At 35.9% G+C, this 9,638-nt stretch overlaps 1 protein-coding gene and 1 pseudogene across 2 annotated transcripts in view; both read right to left on the reverse strand.

Annotated features, from left to right (window-relative positions):
- Positions 1-3,629: 3,629 nt before the first annotated feature.
- On the reverse strand, positions 3,630-4,990 carry LOC146479395 (uncharacterized; annotated as a pseudogene). Its single transcript, XR_014864952.1, has 2 exons — positions 4,656-4,990; positions 3,630-3,987 (listed from the first exon to the last, which is right to left on the reverse strand). The product of XR_014864952.1 is annotated as an uncharacterized LOC146479395 (transcript).
- Positions 3,630-9,638, reverse strand: part of LOC146479394 (uncharacterized) — a 39,599-nt gene continuing 33,590 nt past the window's right edge. Inside the window, exon 3 of the mRNA XM_085111034.1 lies at positions 3,630-3,739. The gene's annotated coding sequence lies outside the window, so the exon portion shown is untranslated. The remainder of the gene's footprint in view (positions 3,740-9,638) is intronic.

Raw genomic sequence — 9,638 nt, forward strand, 5'->3', positions numbered from 1 at the left:
AAAAACAGAAAAACGACAGATGCAACTGGTTTCTGTCTTAATTTCCTTGTCGGCTTCTTGTGAACTTACAGAAGTTGAACAACCCAAAGAGTTGAGTGGACGTTGTCTGTTCAGTACAATTTTAAAAGTAAGGCAATGGAGCGATACCGTTGTCATTACTGAGACAATCCATGTTGAGTCTTTTGTTTTCATTTCCTTACGGCTTCCTGTAAACTAAGAGGGAACTGAATATCGAGCCAATATTTGTAGAATGATCGTTGTATTTATGACGTTCACTTTAGTGCGAAGTAAGTAAACCACCGAGGCGATTCAGTCATTTTTGAGCAACGTAACGTGAACATTCCATCGACACCTTACTTTGAGTATCACCTAAATAATCGACAGAAAAGAATATCAATAGTATTTTCGTTAATTCATAAACATCCGTAAAGAGTCTCTACAGAATGTCTTATCACCAGATAGAATTTTGGGAATTGTTCTTTTCGCGTGACAAGATACCTTCAAATATAGATTATTGCCGACCTAATTTAAACTCCAAAGCTACTTCAAGTACTCAGTCAAGTCTGCCTGTTCTTACATTTTTGTTAGGCTCAGTTTTGAAAGTCAGTTTCTTTCGAAGACTGCCTAAACAATAAAGAACTGTCAAAATCAGAAAAGTTTTCGTTTTTGTTTAGAATATGGACGCTTATCGGGCCTATCTTTTAACACGCTACTAGCATAGTATTATGGGATTGAAAAGCCAAGTGCTCGATTGAAAATGTATAGCCGGAAAGCTGGAAGAACGTAACTAAATGTTGTTGCGTTTTCGAAGACTGACCTTTACAACGCCTAAATCCGCTAAATCTTTTCCTTATAGTTTCCTTGTTGCTTCCCTTTCATTAGCTCACCGAATAGTATATTGAACTCAATATTTATATTATGACCATCGTCTCTATGGTGTTTAAAGCTCACTACAAATGAGTAAGCCACTGAGGTGGTTCTGTTATATTTGAGACACTCATGATCAGCGTTTGAAAACCTAAAGAAGGTATCATTTCTCCGGTAGTCTCTGTTCTGATAGTATATTAAAAAGTCGCTACATAATGTCCAATTCTTGAAAAGATTGAAAATACTTATTTCAATATGTATACCTTAAAACGGCAAAATAGTCGCAATTTATACTAACTGCACCACAGTTCGAAAAAACGTTTGAATAAGGATATTAATAGGATCTCGAATTAATAATACTTGTAAGTACACTTGACTAAAGTAACAACAATTCCGTATGTTTGCGGAATTAGAAGATTCAAGTGCTTTCTCGAAGACTGCAATAGACCATTTTACAGTTGTTGCTGTGCTACCTAGCTTATGGCTGGAAGCGAGGCTGCCGGTGACCTTGTTTTGATACAAATCTCTTTACTTTTCTTATGCAAGTGCAGGCTAGTTCAGATTCTTTGTCAGCTTTCTGTAACACACTAAGCGACAGTCAAACAATACAATCTGAGGCTACGTAAGTTCACCAGCGCGCATGATTGACATGGATACTCAATTTTGGACAGGGAATTTCTTGAGCTTTATTCTCGCTGTAATCTATTATACACTGGATGGAAATCAGACTATAATTTTTCCTTTTAAATAAATAAACAAATAAATAAATAAATAAATAAATAAATAAATAAACTTCATTGGCCTGCATAATTACTGGTAGACCCAGCAGTTTACATTGTGTGCAAGAAAAAGAAGTAAAAAATAACTATAATAATGTAAGGGAATGGTAAAGAGGCTACTTATAATTGACACAATATAAAAATATCATCGTGAGAAGTTAAGAAGGTAAAAAGTTAAAAATTGCTTTGCAGTACAATATAATTGATGTTCAAAATTATGCTAAAGAAAGTATCTCAAAATGTGCTTGTAATTGCTAAAATGTTTGCGTTCTGAATTGATGTTTAAGAATCTCTTGAATTAATGTTTCTTAAATTTTCTTCTTGTTTCTTTTGCAAGGAAGACACCTATGGGCGTTTACGCGGGATGAGTTGGCGTATGTTTAGCACTTTGTACAGGTAGAAACGTATCCTCCCGTTGCGATTGAGCTAATGGAATAGTTTGAGTCCAAAAGAGGCGAGGCTGAGGCGATTTAGGTCTTCCGAAAAGAAACAAAGTTAACCATTAATGTCGCTTTTTGAAAATAGTGTAGGACAAAAATCTTTTTGAAGAATCTTAAGTTTATGGATTAGTAATGAAACTCCAATTAAAGTTCACCATAAACCAGGATTAGCTTAATAGGGCTTTGACCAAATTGGTCCAAGGTAATAATTTCTAGGTTGTTACAATCCCGTTCTCGTCAGCCGGTTCAATGACGTTCAGTTGCGCTATCTTCTGTTTTCAAACGCTCGGGATTCTAACCCTTAGTTACGCGCCACGCACGTCAGTGGCCTTGGATCCTCCTGTACGTCTTCAACACTGGAAAAAAAAAAAGAAAATGAAAACTATCCTGATTTTAATATGTAGATTAATGAACGTTTTCACGAGTAAGCGTGTCCTACACTTTTCTCTTTTAATAAGAATATATTTTATAAGAATATAATATCAAGGCTGAAATTTGCGAAATTTTAAGAATATTTTAACAATAAACCCGTGCCTGAGATTTTGAAAAGCCGATTTTGTGTGTTAAAATTTGTAAATACAATGCAATTATATATGGTTTTTAACTAAACCGTATTAAATTCTTCCTTTCTCTAAACAGAAAAACTAGCCAGTAAAACTATACAACCCTACTCTGGCCAAATATTCGACGCTAATGACAGTTCGATGGCTATTATCTATTCACAAGAATATTATTCGTCGGCAGAAAAATAAGAATATTCAGCCTGGCAAAACAACATTCAAATAAAAATAAAAGAGTGTACAAAGATAACACATCATGTTCTCTTGCCATTACGTAAGGGTCCCTTCTAAAGCCGTCACTGTACTATAGTACACACGATGTTTGCTACTTCTCAAATGATCTTTCAAAACTTGCTCTGCAATTTTGGTGTTCAGGTCAACTGTAAATTGAACCTTTATGCTCCCTTAAGCTAAAACAAATAACCAACAGTTGTTAATCATGTAACCACTCAAGATCACTTAAAGTCCAACGCACTTTCAGCATTGAGACTAGGGCAGTTAAATGGCTTTTAGACCAAGCAAGGGTGAGGAGGGGTGTGTGAGAATTTGAACAGCGCTCAAATGCCCGGGGAGTTGCCATAGGAGAGGGCGATACTGATCGGCGCATAAGTTTATCGCTTCATACGAATTTATAAATTGTGGTTCAGTCAGTGAATTATACGCTAATTCCTTGCACTTACCGATGGTAAAAGGCTTTTTGTTGATTCTACACTTTCGTCTATTTCTCGTCAAACGGATTTGTAAAAGTTGTCTTCTGTTTTGAGTAAGTTGAGCCTTCAGTTCTGAGCGCAACCATGGAAACACTGTCGGCCACGTTAAATTCAGTAAACCGGTGGAAATTCTTTTATTTAAACCTTAAAATTACATTTTTTTTTCTTTAGGGGGCCGTTTAATTGGTCGTATCTGCAATGACACACTGACACAAAACAAACGCTTAGACGGAGTTTCCTTTCAGCGATTTTAAACAAGAACACCTGACTAGCAAAAACTAGTTTTATTTTAATCTTAACTTACAATCGTAGGGTTACAGACAAACTACAGACTAATTAGTATTTCAAATCACTCAGGAAGTTGATGGAAAAGTATTATGGGCCAGTCAAATCACTTCTTTTTCCAATTCGGATTCTTGGGAACGGGAATCTAATCCTCGGAAACGGAAATCTCGGTAACGGGAATCGAATCCTTGGTAACGGGAATCGAATCCTTGGTAACGGGAATCGAATCCTTGGTAACGGGAATCGAATCCTTGGTAACGGGATTCTAACCCTTGGTAACGGGATTCTTATGTACGGGCTCCACGAACGTACACGTGGCCTGGGATCCTCCTGGGCCTCTTCAACACTAAAAAGAAAAATTAAAAAATTAAAAATTAAAAAAAAAATTAAAAATGTAAAAATAATCCTATAAATAATCCTGCCTTTTGTAAATTAACAAAAAAAATTTCCCTAGCTAGGTAGCATACTGTGAGGAGAGCACACCATGATCTCGTAAATTGTTACGGTAAAAGGCTTTCTTCTGAAGCCGTCACTGTGACGTAAAAAGATTACAAGATAGAATTGTTTTCTGATGCATTGTTGTCGTGTCCAATCGTTTAAAACCACTGAGATTTAAAGAACCTATATCCTTTAATTCGCATCCCTTCCGAGGTGACTAAACAAATTAAATGCAAACTAGCTTAAAATTTAAAGAAAAAAAAAGAGATGTGGTGATTATCATTATGTCATGGTATCGAGATCCATTTAGTCAAATGAATATATAATTTACAACTCAATCGGTTTATGCTAGTGCAGGTTAGAAAATGAAAGGCAGAAATGTTAAAAGTTTTTTACAGAATATATATAAATGCTTTAAACATTACTTAACGGCTGCTTTTTATTAAAATAGATTTTGTTAGCGCTTTTAATCATCTTTATCACTATTTTGTACATTTTTTGCGAAAAGAGAGAGCTTAACCCGGTGCTATGAATGTGATTGCTTCCCCCCCCCCCCTTAAAAAAAAAGGGAATTACCCGTCATGTTCCTCGCCTTCATCCGAGAAATCTTCATTATTTTCCTCTTCCTCTTCATCCTCAAGGGCGTTCTCGTCTTTCTTCAAGTAATGTTCAAATCCTTTGTCGCTTCAGTCGGTCGTGTCCTGCTTGGCCCTCTTCCATGGTTCTCCAGAGACAACATTCTGCATCAAGACACCAAGTGAAAAACCAACCAGGGCTATCAGAACGAACTTGTTCATGGTGGCTTTCTAGCTGATCTAGCTGGGAGAACAGCTGTCCTACTCTGATTTGATGTGTTGTAATCTCGCCCTTTTAAAGACAGCAATCCGCGATAAAATGCACAATTGAAACCGAAGTAGATAGAAGCTAGATTATATTGTATATGTTTGTCATTCCTAGGTAGGCGTCATTTTTGCAAAAAGCTGGGTTGACGGATCCAATATACAAGTCTATCACAGTGTCAGACCAGACGGCTCCTATAGAAATATCAGCTCATGAATGCAAGCTTGTCTTCGTAAAAATCGGATATTGAGAGGGTAAATTATTTTTTTTGCTCTAGTGGTAAGTTTCGTTTCAATAGAAAGAGTTAAATTTATGGTCTGTAGCCAAAAAAATTGCCAATTACAACAATCGTCGCGTGCGAACATAGTTACGTGTATGTTTTTATAATCCTTAGATTTTTCAGGTCATTTGTTCGTTTCTCTTACCTTAAAATTGAAATAAATTGGAAAATATTGCTAAGTAAACCGCGGAAAAAATTCTGGAACGCTGCTGTATTGCATCAAACTGCTGGTCACGTCAGGTCAAAATACTCTTGTAGATTTAAGCGGGGACAATGTGTTTGAATTGCAATTTTTCGGGCACTGTGTGACACAAAACAATGCGAAATATTCGTTGCTTTCTTTCCGCTATTTATTGACTGGATAAAACTTGTATGAGCAAGTGATTTTAATCACTTGCTGTCCGGAAAGTCGAATACCACAGGCCGAGAGTCTAAGATACAAGTTTGCTCGTTTGTTTTGGGCAAATCTACACGCTTGGAAGCTTCGATCGAATGGTCTTCAAAGAGTCTTTAAGAGTTTAGCGAGAATCAGAATCTTCATCAAAGGATTTTTCAAATGCGGTTGGATTATCAAAAACGGATTCATCCTTTTGTATACTTCAATTTGAACTTTATTAATCTTTGTAGTTAAATACAGTTTACAATGACACTGAACCAGCAAATAGCATTCGCTAACCTAGGTGCAGGGTACACATTATAGAATTATTTACCTAATCACAAAGCGAATTAATATATTTAATATGAAAAAATATTTTTACAGTAGTTTTAGAATGAAATGAAACGTGTAAATTAATATTTAACATAAATGACAAACAAAAACGGAAAGAGAGCGTAATTAAACGAGACTAATTATATGACAACAAGAATATGATCATACATTTCTAAGTGTATCAAGGAGTAAGAAAGTGGTATAATAAGTTATGGGATCCCAATGACTAGGATAATAGGTTATTTATTAAGCTATGGACATCAACTTAAGCTCCATCGTATTCCAAAACCTGCAGTAGCACATTTTGAAGCCGGTAATTTTTAAAGGATGTTTTTGCTTTACTTGAATAAAGCTTAGTATTCCATTCCAGATTTTAGATCCAATCCTTAAGAAATTGATTGATTCTGTTGTTTACGACTTGAGTAATGTAAATGGAATTTACCAGAAGTGGCTGCTCTAAGTTTCATAGGAGTGGACAGAAGCTGAGCGAGTAAATAAGTTCAGCAGATTTGGGGGTGCGATATTGTTGTTAATATCGTGCATCAAAAGAGATACAGATTTATAATAGAGCTTATGTACCGGAAAAATGTTGGCAAGTGCAAATACTAGCGAAGTAGATACACGTAGAGCTCATTTTGGAGAGTTAGGATTCTCTTCAGGTTTGGCTTTGGAGTTTGGCCCCAGACAATGAGGCCGTCAGAGATAAATGGATATTTAGATAAGCGCTTGATAAATATCAACTGAAGAAGAATAGGAGAAAGTAAAAAGTGTTGTTACACTATTATTAATCTATTTTTATACTATTTTTATACTATTTTAATATTATGTTTATGTTATTTTTATGCTACTTTACATGCTCTTTTCGTTATATTTTAATTGTCAGTTGCAAATACTGATATTTATCATCCACTAATTTAAAAACTGGCTAAAGCACTATTGAAACTAAGTATATTTTGAAAGTAGATTTTAAAAGTGTCTTAAACTGAAAATCAGTCGAAAATGTATTACAAACTACTTTTGCAAAATGTCTTTAAAATTCCTCTTCAAACTAGTTTAAAAATAGTCTTTCAGATTCAAACATGTTTTATAAAACTATTTGTATCCTGAGAACGATGTATTATTCTAGAAAGTGACACAGGCATACTCGGAAAAAAGAAATCCGAGTGCTCCTATCAGGAGTCGAACCTAAAACCTTCCGATTACTATAGTTCGGATGCTCTACCAGTGGGCTACAGTAGACTCGTGGGAACTAAGGCTATATTGTATGCCAAATACGGATTTTAGATCAGTGCTACCTCAGGTTTGAAGTCCAATGTTATCTTCTTATTGAGTTGTCGTTGTTCGTGTTGTTTAATGGCGATAATTCTCCGGAGTGCCCAGTTTTGCTTCCGTTTAGGACGATGCGTTTAGTTCTCTTTTCGGATTTCTCGGTGATAGATTCGATTCCATAATTGTACGGTAGTCTGAGGTTTTCAATGCTCTTTGGGAAGGCGTTAAGTATGAAGCATTGGTGGAGGAAGGAGAGGCTTAATGTTTGCTGATGGCCAAGGTCTCACTATTGTGGGATATTTTCTTAATGACAAATTCGGCTTGTTACAAGCCTAGTTTCGATAACCTTGTTTTGCATGTTGTCCTTCAGCGGCAATACACGATCGCATAAGAGAACATCTCATAGCGAAAATTCCTCCGGGAAGAAAACACATCTTTACAAGCCAAAACAATGAAGACCATGAAGGCATTGACATCAAGATCATTGTGCAAGGAAACGCAAATCTACGCCTATTTGAAGCATTTTACAAAAAAAGTACAAACCTACCCTCAACTCCCGAGAGGAATGCAGCGAATTCGTGAACCTTTGGTTTTAATGACTATTTTAGTCAATCTGGAGAGACTCTTTGTTCGTGACACTCGCTCATTGGATCGTTTCATCTGTAATTTATTTTATTCATATTTGTATTTTATAGTTCTTAAACATTTCACATACTTTGCCGGTTGTTATTAAGACCAGGAACGGGGAACCGGGATCCGGGAACGGGGAACAGGAGTCTGGGAACGAGCGTACAGCGCTAATCCCTACAACAATTCAAAATAGGTCATTTTAATGCATCTTAGAGGGCGCCTTTAAAATCTTTTGGCAGGTATTCAGGGTTAAGTTTCATAACAGGAATCTGACCTCAGGAAAGATTTGAACCTTTTGTGAATAATCTCACTCCTTCGCCGAACAGTAAATTAGTTTTAAATTTTAGACTAAACTTACTGATTTTCAAAGACTCCAAAAGAGGCAGCCAAGATTTAAGGCAAAAACTCGAAATTCTATCCTGAAAATTTCTCTCCTAACGACTCAGTTTTAAATCGGAGATTCGATTAACTGAAGGAATTGAAATATCCGGCGTATATTTATAAAACATATTAACTACATCATGTAATGGGCCTGTTTTTGTATGCATTTCACGTAAACAACTAAGCCTTCGAGGGCAGATATGTTTCATCAGGATGGACTTTCAAAAGGTTCAAAGAGACATTGATCCAAATTAATGGCAAACTAAGTTGATCCCTCAGAACGTTTTTGAATACAAGAGTTTCTTGGATTTATTTTCAAATAGGTAGGCCTGCGCGAACGTGTGTAGTGGCTTTCGTGTTGGCAAAAATTTTGCGTGTTTAAAGACTGCCTCATTGGTGTTCAGACTCGATCTGTTACCGCCTTGATACTTACCGGTATTTGCTGATAATGATAGTGAGGTTAGGCTACACAAACTTTTCCAAAAGATGGCAGATTTCAGAAAGGAAAAAGATCGTCCAAACAAATAGTAACAACGATTGCAGAAACAAATACTGTGTTCCATGACTTCGCCAAGACGACATTAAAAAAAGGAGCGAATTCGTCTAGCGTCTAATCAAACGGCGACCTAGTGTTAAAAGCTTCCTTTTCATCTCAGTATTAAACAACTTATCATTATTATTATTATTATTATTATTATTATTATTATTATTATTATTATTATTATTATTATTATCATGCTCTCTTGGTCAAATATGGTATATAAGAGCGAATTAAGGGAAATTAATCAAAGCAACATTAAACAATTCTTCCCAATTTGATAGTAATAAAAACGCTGGAAGGGTTTCATTAAAGTTGTCATGTAAAGAGATAAGTACATCATCGTGAAACGAATTCGCTGTCCACCATGTTTTTTCCTGAGCCGCTGACCAGTTCGTTTATTAGCTCAAGCTACTTTAAATTTCTCGCCAACTGATCAGTACTGCTAGTTTTTCGACCAGCAGGCGATTTCTGTCCTTCAACTTATCAATTGATTTAAACATTTCAACATTAATTAATTGAACTGAGCTTTAATAAATATTAATATTAATATATTATATTAATTAATATTAATAGATTATTTGCTTAACTGACATTTATCCACTTTTTGCAACCAATCTTCTTCACTTCGACAAGATCATTGTCATCAAACGAAAAAGAAATTCAATTAAGTTAAGGAACAGGAAACGCCTGCTGGCCAAAACAACAACTGGCTGCGCTGATCAAAGAATGTTCGATCCTGACTTGAGCCAATAAACGAACTGGTCCGCGGGAGTGAAAAAAAAAACATGGTGGACAGTGAATTTATTTCAGTGTGATGGACTTATGTCGTTACATGACAGCTTTTATGAAACCCTTTTCGCGTTTTTATTACCATCTCACCAACGAGTTTCGAGCACAGGCCGTGGTGCG

Source organism: Pavona decussata, unplaced genomic scaffold (genome assembly GCF_977016875.1).
Source record: "Pavona decussata unplaced genomic scaffold, jaPavDecu1.1 SCAFFOLD_59, whole genome shotgun sequence".
Lineage (NCBI taxonomy): Eukaryota > Metazoa > Cnidaria > Anthozoa > Scleractinia > Agariciidae > Pavona > Pavona decussata.